The sequence below is a fragment of the Geotrypetes seraphini genome, chromosome 11, assembly GCF_902459505.1.
Source record: "Geotrypetes seraphini chromosome 11, aGeoSer1.1, whole genome shotgun sequence".
NCBI classification, from domain to species: Eukaryota; Metazoa; Chordata; class Amphibia; order Gymnophiona; family Dermophiidae; genus Geotrypetes; species Geotrypetes seraphini.
In genome coordinates, this window is record NC_047094.1 from 24,472,653 (window position 1) to 24,485,714 (window position 13,062).

At 46.5% G+C, this 13,062-nt stretch overlaps 1 long non-coding RNA gene across 1 annotated transcript; it reads left to right on the forward strand.

The window, feature by feature from the left end:
- The first annotated feature begins 2,729 nt into the window (after window positions 1–2,729).
- On the forward strand, window positions 2,730–11,209 carry LOC117369151. Its single transcript, XR_004541088.1, has 3 exons — window positions 2,730–2,856; window positions 9,396–9,493; window positions 10,969–11,209. It is a non-coding gene; the product is annotated as an uncharacterized LOC117369151 (long non-coding RNA).
- The last annotated feature ends 1,853 nt before the right edge of the window (window positions 11,210–13,062 follow it).

A 13,062-nucleotide genomic window follows, 5' to 3' on the forward strand; every position in this document is an offset into this window, starting at 1 on the left:
TTTGCCTAGTTCAGCGCATTTCTGGATTTTTCAATACGTTTCATTCAAGAGACTTGGCACGGGTGGAAAGAGGTCATGGAAGCCGTACCCAGATAGATATTTGTGATTTAGTTTTCAATCCTTAACCCTACTCCTCTGCCCTCCAACCCAGCCCGCTGATTAACCGTTCCCCTTAACTGTATCCATGAAGTCCTGTTTGTCTATCTTGTCTGTTTAGATTGTAAGTTCTTTGGAGCAGGGACTGTCTTCTTTGCGACTCTGTATAGCGCTGCTTATATCTGGTAGCGCTATAGAAATAATTCATACTACTAGTAGTAGTGTGAAGCGTTTCAGTCTTTGAGAAGCAGAGCTGAGCTTGTGATGTCATAATGCCTCATTCCCCCAATAAGAGCCAACCTCCTCAGTGATGTCACAATGGCTTGATTGTCCTGTACTCCCCTCCGCCCTCCAACCCAGCAAGCAGATTATCCATGACACCCTGTTTGCCTGTTTAGACTGTAAGCTCTTTGACCAGAGACTGTCTTCTTTGTGACTCTGTACAGTGCTGAAAGCGTCTGGTAGTGCTATAGAAATAATTCATCGTAGTAGTGTGAAGAGTTTCAGTCTTTGGGAAGCAGAGCTGAGCTTGTGATGTCATAATGCCTCCTTCTACCAATAAGAGCCCACCTCCTCAGTGATGTCACAATGGCTAGATTGTCCTGTACTCCCTCTGCCCTCCAACCCAGCCAGCTGATTAATCATTACCCTTAACTGTATCCATGACATCTGGTTTGTCTGTCTTGGCTGTTTAGATTGTAAGCTCTTTCGAGCAGGGACTGTTTTCTTACTCTTTGTGACTCTGTGCAGCGCTACTTGCGTCTGGTAGCGCTATAGAAATAATTCATAGGTGTAGTCGTAGATCATTATACCTACCGCATGTTAACTGGCTAATGCACTTAAGCACCAATTGTGTATTTTTCTTGGAAACCGACTAAGTTTTTAGGCGGGATATAAATTTTTAAAGGCAAAAATAAAATCAAAGGCACCACGGAAAGTGGCGCCCAGCACATGTCAATCTCAAGTTAGACAACAAAAAAAGGAAGGAGGGGTCCAACCTTATCTGCAGAAAAAACACCAAACGGAAACAAGCAAAGCAAACTGCAGATGTGTACAAGATGCAGGCAAAATTTATTGTGACAAATATATATATAAAACCTTTTTACCAAACAAGGGACCCAACATGGTCCATGTTTCGGACAAACCTTCATCAGGGGTCCATGGTAAAAAAAGGTTTGAGAAATATGCCATAAAAAATGTAGAATAAACTATCATAAACCAAAATGTCCAATGCGCCGAGAATCGCCAACTGCTGTAAAGCGATTCTCGGCGCATTGGACATTTTGGTTTATGATAGTTTATTCTACATTTTTTGTGGCATATTTCTCAAACCTTTTTTTTACCATGGACCCCTGACGAAGGTTTGTCCGAAACACGGACCGTGTTGAGTCCCTTGTTTGGTAAAAAGGTTTTTATATATATATTTGTCACAATAAATTTTGCCTGCATCTTGTACACATCTGCAGTTTGCTTTGCTTGTTTTAATCTCAAGTTAGACGCCATTTATAGAATCGCACCTAGCCGCTCCTAAAGTGGACCCAGGCGTGAGTAGGTGCCTGAATCTTGGGCGCACCCAATTTACACCAGGGTATTCTTGGCCTAAATCCCGGAACCTAAGCCCACTTTTGGTGCCTACATGCAAAACACACTCCACGATCCACCCCCAGGAAAGGGTGGTAAACGCGTGGAACAGTCTCCCGGAAGAGGTGGTAGAGACAGAGACTGTGTCTGAATTCAGAAAAGCGTGGGACAGGCAAATGGGATCTCTTAGGGAGAGGAGGAGATAGTGGATGCTGTGGATGGGCAGAATGGATGGGCCTTTATCTGCCTTCATGTTTCTATGATCGCAGCTTTGGTTCTAACATATCTGAAAACTGTACAACAAAAATACACTTTTTTATTACTGCTTTCTGCACACCGATAAAAATTAAACAACTAATGCGTTTTTAAGAGTTACACTCCCTTCTCTGGGTCAAAATACAGTGAAGAGGTAAAGGTAGGATGATGATTGAATGCACAAGTGAATCACAGATTACTTTTCAATGATGGTGTGAAGGGGAAGAGGAGACTTGGGAGTGATGTGCCAACTGAGTAATCAGAAGGTGACAGAGAAGCAGACATGAATTATGTCTGGTAGTGACTTTGAAAGCTCATCTCTCTGTTCAAGCGTTTTACCGTATGTTTGGCTTGAAGCATACTATTGTTTTCAATTCATTTCTGGATCATACAATATAGCTTGAAAACAAAGGAAGATGCAGGGCGGGATTAACTTTTTTGGTAGGCCTTAGGTAAACAAGGCCATTGAGTCCCCCATTGCAATTTAAATACATTTTAACACTCCAACAAATGAGGTCTTATCTAGTTCTGAAAACAAAGGAAAACTAGCCATGGACATGGAGGAAGCAGTAAGTAATGCACTATTCACTGTCTCCCCCTGCTGACTAGAGGGAGGATATGACGAATCAAAGCCTCTGGTCAGTGGTGGCTCTGTTTCCTCTCCCATTTCTCTTTCTACAGTACACAACTGACTTACCAGGGCATCAATCTGCCTTGGGGACATCCGAGAGGGCCCTTCCTAAATATCTGGACCCTAGGCACATACCTCATTTGCCTATGCTTTAATCTTCCCCTTGCAGGATATTCAATGCTTAACACTAAGCAAATGAAATTAAGGAGATAAAACTGGAAAAGGAAGCCCCATAAAACAAGATGAACAGGAAGTGATGTCAGAGGGAGAACTGAAGCTGGTGTAAGCAGCAGGTAAGATATGCTGCTTGTACAGCAGGGAAGAGTGAAGGGGTGCAATGTGTGGCAATGCCAGGCACCAACTTCCCTCTCTATGCCACTGCCAAAGCTGTGTACATTTATACATGCAGGTACTGACTCTCTGTCCTTACTGAGTTCATAATCTATGATTTATACTTGGGGCAATGGAGGGTTAAGCATAGGGCTGGGACGGGGTTAGGGCAGGCTTGAGGGCGGGTCTGGGGGGGGGTCCGGATTTTCCAAATGGAAAATCTGGTAAACCCTAGTTAAGCATCACAAGGAGCTGCAGTAGGAATCAAATCCAGTTCCTCAGCCCACTGCACTAAGCAGACCATTAGGCAACTCCTCCTTTAGGCTGGGTCTTCCTGAGTCAAGATCTCACCCAGGCACTTGGCTTAATCCTACGTATAATCCACCAGTGACGTATTAAGGAGGGGCGGGTGGACAGTTCGCCCCTCCTCCTCTCTGACCCCGCCTCTATCCACTCCTCCCCTTGCCCCCCTTCCCTCTAATTGTTCACCGCCGCGAGCAACAACTTTAACTTGCTCCTCGCGACCGCATTATCTGGGTGCTGCACATCGGAAGTGACATCGGCGAGAGAGACGGCGGGGTCGTGAGGAGCACGTTGAAGTTCTCGTTGCTCGCAGTGGTGGACAACTAGAGGGACAGGGGAAGGGAAGGTGGGAGCGTGTACAGCAGGGGGGGATCGGGGAAGGAGCGGGAGGCGGAGATAAAGGCATGGAAGGGACACCACTGCCCCGGGTGCCTCTCACACTTTCCACGCCCCTGTAATCTACCCTGGCAGCTGTTTATTGCCTCTGTGCACTCATAACAGAAAGACTCTTTAATGCCACCTTGGACTTCAGCAAACTTTGTCACGCCGTAGCACAGTAAATGCAGTGGCTCAAAGCATCCGGAAGTGGGCGGGCGTCGACATGATGTCAAGTGCGTGCATGGTGTTCGTTGCGTCGATATCCACGTATGCGCGAAGGTTCTTTGGATGGGGACGGGACAAAAGCGCGCAAGACACCAGCGCGCCGACAATCGAGCGCAGACAATTCAGCGCAAGACACCAGCGCGCCACGGGAAAACTTATTTTTAAAGAGCTCCGACAGGGGGTGTGGGGAGTAACCCCCCACACACTTTACTTCATACTGTTCGTGCTGCCGTTCAGGGGGGTGCGGGGAGTGCAACCCCCCCCCCCCCCCACATTATAGAGAAAAAGTTCCATTTTCTCTATAATGGAGGGTTCTAACTCCCCCAAACCCCCCCAATGGCAGTGCGAACAGTATGAAGTAAAGTGGGGGGATTTCCCCCACACTCCCCGTCGGAGCTCTTTTAAAATCTCAGGAGGCACACAGTTTGCGAGACACTGCTATATAGTAACAGAACCTATGTTTGGTTGTGTTCGATTGCTTATGCTTCCATTATTGATGTTCTTAACACACGACCAATTTCAATGGAATAGAATTGGAATTATTTGCATTTTAAGAACAAGATAACACCAGTATAACCCAATGGCCAATGATACGTATCCTCTATAATAAAACCCTAAGCACGCATGCGCACTTACAACGCCGTGATCCCTGATAGCGTGATGTGTGACTCCGTGGCCGTGTTCGATTTGCGGTGCGTGCGGCGCAGGCGGCGGTTTGAGCAGCGGCGAGAGAAACGGCAGGAGGGTGTCCTTTGGCCTGGACGAAGCGGACAGGGTGCGGGTGTTGTGAGGTGTCCGGCTGCTACTGCTGCACAGGGAAGTGGAGGGGGAGAGGGAAAAGGGGCTGCTTTGGGGGGAGGGGTGTGCTGTGGGCAGGCAGCAATCTTGGTTTGCTTGGGGGACCAGAGAGAGATAGGCAGGGGGGCCAGGGAGAGAGACAGACAGAAAGACAGACAGACATTCAAGGGGCCAGAGAGACAGACAGACAGACAGACAGGGGGCCAGAGAGACAGACAGATAGCGGCCAAGGCACGAGAAAGAAAGACAGACAGACAGAGGGCCAGGGAGAGACTCAGACAGAAAGAATTACAGACAGACAGGGGGCCAGAGAGACAAACAGAAAGACAGACAGCGGCCAAAGAAAGAGAGAAAAGATAAAAAGACAGACAGAAAGCAGCCAAGGAGACAGAGAGAGAGAGACAGACAGAAAGAAGGACAGACAGACACATCTATTCTAGCACCCGTTAATGTAACGGGCTTAAAGACTAGTCTTTTCTTAAACTCCTATAACCGATAGTTGATACAACAGCAATAGTCAAACCTTGGCAAGCGAGTAACGCGGTTTGCGAGTGTTTTGCAAGACGAGCAAAACCATTGTATTACATTTTAACTCGCTAAACGAGCGTTGTATTGCAGTGCGAGCACATATACGCGCGTCACGTCATCCGAACCCACAGTTGAAGCGTGCACATCTTACGCCGAACGTAATAAAAGCTGAACCTGATAAAAGCGTCACGGCCAATTTATCCATAGCTCAAGCGTTCACAGCATACAGTGTTTTGTACAGTGGTACCTACACCGGTTTGCGAGTGTTTTGCAAGACGAGCAAAACTTTCGCAAAATCGGCGCCTCAGAAACCGAGTGCGAAATCGATTTGCGAGCGCCCCACCCCCGCGAACCGGCACCCTCCCCCCCCCGCGATTCAGCACCCCACCACCGCTATCGGGCACCCCCCCCCCGCCACCATCGGGCACCCCCCGCCGCGACCTGAGGTCCCCCCAACCCACCCGAACCCTCTTCTTTGGTGTAGCCTCCGCACCGGCACCGGCACCAGCATGTCCTGTGCGTTGGTGCCGGTGCCCGAAGATCTGCCTCCTGTGCTGGGCCATGAGCATGTGCGCATGCTCAAGGCCTGAGAGTTCACGTTCGACGCCAATTCTCGTGGAGGGGGGGGGAGCAGCGCTGCTGGCCTCGGGGGGGGGGAACATATCAAAGCGAGTTTTCATTATTTCCTATGGGGAAACTCGCTTTGATAAACGAGCATTGTGGATTACGAGCATGCTCCTGGAACGGATTATGCTCGTAATCCAAGGTACCACTGTATTAAAGTTTTTTGGGTTATGGAACGAATCGTCTGAGCTTCCATTATTTTTTATCGGGAAATTTTCTGTGTTATACGAGTGCTTTGGATTACAAGCATGTTTCTGGAACAAATTATGCTCACAAACCAAGATTTTACTGTACATGCTAACAGATAGTGATGCAAATCCTTACTATTTATCCTACAGATAATAGCGTAACATGTTCACCTCTGATACCAGAGATGGGTAATTTTTAGACTAGGACACACGAGAGCTACAGTCTGGGTATTTTCAGTGTCTTATCCTCTTTTGTATATAAACCTTTCTTTAATTAAACATAGTGTAAACTAAGCCACTGAGTATATCCCCTAGCAACTAATAATTAACAGATCAATATTCAAAAGCTGCAGGTGCTAGCCACTTAAGTTCTAAAAAAAATCTGTGTCAGTTAATGAATAAATTTTGGCTGGAAAACCTGATGTGCAGCCAAAATGTATCCACATAAAATTAGTTAGGGGCTAAGGGATTCTGGAGTGGGGCCATAATTTATCTGGTTAGCAGCAATATTCAGCAACTATTCAAATAAATCTCTCCCTTTAGGGAGACTGCAGAAATGGCAGTCCTAATGCAAATGTTTAAGTTACATGCTTAAATTTAGGACCCAGCTAAGTGGCCCTTTTATTAAAGGGCCTTGAAACTTAACATGTGATTAGGGCACCTCCCCTCCCCCCCCCCCCAAAAAAAAAGGTCTTACCACAAAACATGCTTTTTGCAGTAATTTGCCTGCTTGTGCAAGCTAATTACACGGAGGGGCATAATCGAAAGGAACGTCTAAGTCCGTTTTCGTCTAAGACGCAAGTCGTCCAAAGTAAAAAACAGTGCAGGACACATTTTCGAAAAGTATGTCCAAATTTTTTTCGATTTGAAAATCGTCTACACATACGTCCTGTCGATCTGATCGTCCAAGTCGCTAAATCGTCCATCTTTATACCACATTTTCGTCCAAGTCAAAAACGCCTAGAACAAGCCCTGTTGGACATGGGAGGGGTCTGTAAAGTGATGGACTGAACACCCAGACATGGCACCTAAATAGTGGGGTACTTTACAGGGCACTGTTGTGAACGTCACAAAAAGGGTGCCATGTCTTCTCATCACTGCAGCTCCCTTATAGGTCATGGTGAACCCCCCAAACCACCTCCAGAATCCCCTAGACCCACTTATCCACCACCCCAATACCCTTATGGCTGCAGGAGCCACTTATATGGCAGTAAAAAAAGGGTTTTGGGGGTGTATAGGAGAGTGCACATGTTTCAATATCAATGAAGTGATTACAGGAGCTTATGGGCATGGGTCCTCCTCTCCATGGGTCCCTAACCCACCCCAAAGAAGGCTTAAGACGCCTCTGTGCAGCATGACTAGGCTTTCCTATGCCAGGCTGCCAGGTTAAATAAGTAATGGATGGGGTTTCTTATCTGAGTATGGGGCTAAAGATCGTACTATACTGAAAAGTACAGAAAAATTGCTAGCTGTAGTTATGTATTCTGAATAGTGCTCTTTTTTGGCTTGTTGGATTGAGGTTTTGTATTGAGGTTTTGTACTGATTCTGATGGCACAATTTTCAAGTTGTGATTAATATTTTTATGGGGGTGGGGGAGGGTCAGTGATCACTGGGGTAGTGTGTGGGGGTCTGTGTTAGGACAGGTTCCTGAAGAAGGACTATTTCCGAAACTGAATCAGTTGAACCATCTATGTTGCCTGGAGTACAGCTTCTGCAATTGGACCCCTTGTGAAACTCATTTGGGGAGTTCCTGCTTTTGCAGGCCGTCCGCTTAAATTAAGTCTTTTGACTGCTTTTTGGATAGACTGCGCAGTTAATCTACCTTGTTGTCAGTTAATGTGTTACTGCAACTTTATATAATTTTGTACGATTTATCACGAGTGTTTTTGTGCACTGTTATTTTCATTCACTACACATGAGTAAGATTCTATGATGGTGTGGTGTGCTGGGTTGTCACCCGTGCACGGATTGAAGGATTGAACGGTTTCCGCTCATATGACTGGCCAATCCATACTGAGATCTTCTCACTACAAAAACATTTTTATTATTATTATTGATACTAGTCTTTAAGCCCATTACATTAACGGGTGCTAGAATATATGTATGTCTTTTTTTTTTTTTTCTTTCTGTCTCTTTCCCCCTCCATTTCCCTGTGTAGCACTGTCTCTGCTTTCTTCCTCACTTTGCACTCTCCAGCTGTAACATTACTGCCTCGCTTTTTCTCCTGCAAGCTCTGCTCTCTTTCTCATCCCGTCTCTTTGCTCTTTTTCTCTTCTTGCAGGGGTCTCTGCTCTACTTTCTCTATGTGTTCCTTATTCCTGCAAACCTCTATGGTGTATTTTTTTTCTCTGTATGCTCCTGATCTTGTGTTTCCCTGTAGGTATTTATTCCTATTTTTTTTCCTTCTTCAGTCTCAGCTCTTCTTTATCTGAACATTTCCTTCCTCAGTCTGTCCGATTGCAGCTCTCTTGCCCTTTGGGGGGTGGGGGGTTAAAGAGTGATCCGTAGTTGTTCCTACTTCATAGACTGCTACCTTCAAAGTAGCATTTCTTGACCCCTAGCAGTAGCCTTTTGGTTCTGCTACTTGGGATCAAGCTGAGCTGGTGGGAAATGGGGCAAAGGGAAATCTGATTTAGGGTATGGGGTCTCCTGCTCCCCTTTCCCGACAAACCTGCGACTCCAGCAGCGTGTGCAGCACTCTAAACACGCTGCTTCGGGGCCTTCTACTGCCTTGATTTACTCTGGCACGTCCCTGATGACATCATCAGAGACGCGGCAGAGCAAATCAGGGCAGTAGAAGGCCCCAAAGCAGCGTGTGTAGAGTGCTGCACACGCTGCTTGAATCGGCGTTTGGAGTCGGGACCGCGAAAAAAAATAGCAGCTGGAATCTTTTTTCGGCGCTTCCCTTCCTGCCCCTTGAGGTGTCGCCGCGGCTCCTCTCGATCCCCGCCAGCGTTGGAAGCCTTCTCCGACGCTGGTGCAGCTCGTGAGAGGAGCCGACAGGAGAGCAGGATGTCCAGCGCTGGGGTCCAGTCCTTCCGGCGAGTGTAGGTAGGTGCTGGGGAATCGCGCATGCGCACTCCTGCGGCCACAGACCTACTGATCATGGAAGCACGCCGATAGGAGTGCGCAGGCGCAGCTAGCGTTTTATTATATTTTAGTGTTACATCAAGCTAGTATCATCTAGAACTTTTTTGCTTCTTTTACAAAGGTGCGCTAGCGTTTTTAGCGTGCGCGCTGGATTAGCACGCGCTACCCGGAAAACTACCGCCTGCTCAAGAGGAGGCGGTAGAGGCTAGCGAGCGCTATTCCACGCGTTGAGGCCCTAACGCACCTTTCTAAAAGGAGCCCTATATTAGTGCTGTTTTAGCACAATTCGGCTTTTCTTATTTTGATGGCAGATCATCTGAAGCAATATTCCTCACAGCACACTCTCCATGCTCTCTTTATTATGCAGCTTATTTTGTCGGTGGAGGGAGGAGACGGTTCTTTCGGAGCCGTACAAAAAGCAAGAGAGATGAACAGCTTTTCATTACCCAGCGAGAAGTGTACCAGGTGCTGTCAGACACGCTAGTATCAAAATATTTATAGAACTTGGAAAGCACTCAAGAACAGAACGGTACAACAAAGTACAGCAGAATTAACTGGATTATTGAAATAATAGGCAGGATTATTAGCTCTTAGGGAACATATTCAATAGCTCAGTTTAAATGTTGATTGCTTTTTATTATTATTATTATTATAAAAAGCATTAAAATTCATATTTGGTTCATGCCTTTTCAGTCGTAGGTTCAAGGCTAAATTTGCACCTGAAGTGCTGAAGAGTTAACGAGTTGCCCAAATTCATGAGGAGCGCAAAGGCTTCCCTTGGTCTTTGGCCGCTGCTCCAGCCACTAGCGCAGTATCCTAGGGGAAGATTCTCAAAACTTTGTGGTAAAAAAGAAGGGCCGCTGTCGCGGCCGTTATTGTAGCGAGGTCAAAAAGGCGAGTCATTCTAAAAAAAAAAAAAAAACCCCAACACGCATGCAAATGAGGTTAGCGGAGTGTAGAGAAGGGTCGCTAAATTTACTTAGAGATGAGTCGCCGGTGATAGCGATTGGCACATGTGCAGAATACGCCACAAAAGAGGTGTAAATATGTGCATATGCTCAGAAAGCACACATATCATGTGCGTGCCTTATTGGAGCATAATACTGTGCTTCCCCGAAAATCAGACAGTGTCTATTAATTTTGGATCCAAAAAATGCATTAAAGCTTATTTTCGGGGGATGTCTTATTTTTTTTCATGTACAACAATCATCTCTCCCTTCCTCTCCTCTAAACCAATTCTTCCTCTTTCCTTTCTCCATGCCCCCCCTCCCCCCCCAATGTGCAGCATCTTTCTATCTCTCCCTTCCATCCCCCTGGACAGCAGAACCCCACCGATCCTCTCACCATGAGACTGATATACCTTCACTCCGAGGCCTCCATAAACCGCAGCAGCGGCAGCGCTCAATGATGCGGCAGAGGGAAGGCCCCCGGCGGGGAACGCCGTGAAGCGGCCCATTCAGAACACTGCCGCCGCTGCTGCTTTCGGAGGCATCGGAGCGGAGGTATGTCATCTCTCACTGGGGTGGGGGTTGCTGAATCGACGAGTCAGATTTTTTTCAGCGAATCGGGCAGGGATGGAATCAGGGAGTGTTGGGGACATTCGGGGGGAGGGGCTTCGGGGGTTGATCTTAACTAGGGCTTATTTTGGGGTAGGGCTTATATTAAGAGCATCTTTAAAAATCATGCTAGGGCTTATTTTCAGGATAGGTCTTATTTTGGGGGAAACAGGGTAGGTGTGCCAGTGTTATTGGGTGAAGGGAAGGGAGGGGAGATGCAAACATCAGCTTTCAGCTACTATAATTCATGTAAATCTTGTAATTTGTTTTTAATGTTAAATTTTATCATGAGCCACAGCCAGAAACACACAAGACACATCTATAATACAGGGGACATATATAACTACTATAATTTACGTGAATCTTTTTTTTTTTTTGCATTAGCACATACCAGAGAAGTGCTGGCATAGTACTGGTACCCCCAGAACAGTCACTGATTTTTGCAGATGCCACTCTCGGAGAATCACTCGGCGATGATGAAGAATGGCCTGGAGTGATCATTTAAATACTGATGAGCCCAGAGACTGCTAGGAAGCTCGGAAAAGACCACAGTAAGCTGTTTTGATAATCCCGCTGCAAAAATGCATGCACGCTAAACCAGCTGGAACCGGTTTAGCAACTGCGTTAAAGACAACGTTAAGTTTTGAGAATCGTCCCCCTGGTGATTAGAGAACCAGGTCAACATTCAAGAAAGCTCAAATCCTGCTCTCCTTCTGATCTTGGACAAGTCACCTAGCCAATCTTCCCATTGCCTCGGATTCAAAATTTAATTATAAGACCTCTATAAACAAGGAAATACCTACTGTAGTTGAACATAACAAAGATGCGAGCTACATTCATAAAAATACATAAATAAAAGGGAGATGGACAGCTAAACAAGATCCATATCTGAAAATTAGTCCATCTTATCTATCAGCAGCCGAGATGTTAGGCAGAATGACTAAGGCCTAGATTCACTATCCTGCCCGATTCACTCCGCTCCATGTCTGATCTGACGCCGGCTGACCGATTCACAACGGGCCTGTATTCAAATGGGGGCGATCAGAGGAACGCCCCACACCTACTCCACCGACCCAAAAGCAAACGCAGACCATCTACTTTGCCTGTAGATCAGGGGTCTCAAAGTCCCTCCTTGAGGGCCGTAATCCAGTCGGATTTTCAGGATTTTCCCAATGAATATGCATGAGATCTATGTACATGCACTGCTTTTAATGCATATTCATTGGGGAAATCCTGAAAACCCGACTGGATTGCGGCCCTCAAGGAGGGACTTTGAGATCCTTGCTGTAGATGGTCTGCGCATGTGTTTGATGTCCGTGGTTTTTTTTATACTTTTTACTCGTGAGCCCGTGGTTTTAACCCGTGAATTTAAAGCGGGCTAATACCACAGGCTCGCGCTGCAGGGAAGGGCGGAGAATCAGGGCAGAGAGCAGAGCTGGAAGATCGAGGCAGGAGAGTTGGGGCAGAGCTCGGGGCAGACAGCAGGGCTGGAAGTTGGCAGGGATTTCAGGGCGGCAATGGAGCAGGAGAGTCGGCAGGGACGTGTGCGACTGGTCCTCAGCAGTCGCTTGTTTTGGGATCGGCCAGCCCGGTCGGTGTTCCTCTTTCTTTCTTTTTTTTAGTGAATCACTGCCTGCCTATATTTGCATGCCATTACCCCTCATTTGCATGCGCAGATCAGAATCAGATCAGGAGGCAGGTTAGTGAATCGGGTCCGGGTCGCTAAGTGGTCGGGATTTAATCGGTGGGCTTAATGAATCTAGCCATAAGTTAATAGCAATCAGTGGCGTAATAAGGGGTGCAGGGGGATGGTCTGCCTCGGATGCAACCCCCATCCACCTCTCAGCCCCCATATCTCCCCCACTCCTTCGCCACCTCCCCACGCGCTGCTTCCCTTCCCCATACCTTTGTAACATTCCTAGTGGCAAACAGCAACCTCTAAGCTGCTGTTGTGCCCGTGCCGGCTCTTCTTCTGACATCACTTCCTGGACCCCTGTCTAGGAAGTGACATCAAAGAGTGTACCCACTGATAGCAATAGATTATATGGTAAAGATATGTGTCACTTTATACAGCAAGAATATCTGCTACTAGTTTTGGGCTTAAATGAAAGAATGAGTTCTTGGGTTATACAACAGCCACATGCATTATGGGCCATAGGGCATTAAAGACTTGCATTATTCAGAATCATTAATTCTCTGCTCAGAATGCAAATAATTCCAATGAAATTAATCAGTCAATGTATCTCACGTTGCATTGAGTCCCCTATTAACTAATATGTGTTTTGGCAACAGTATATATTATTTTCCAATAAAGGGAAGGGAATGGGAATTCTGCTTTTTTTGTGGTTACATATATGCAGGTACTTATTTTGTACCTGGGGCAATGGAGGAATAAAGTGGCTTAGCACAATTTGTTTTGATCACAACTGCAAGTTAAATAATAATAAGCCTTGAAGCATGCAAATGCATGCAAAGCAA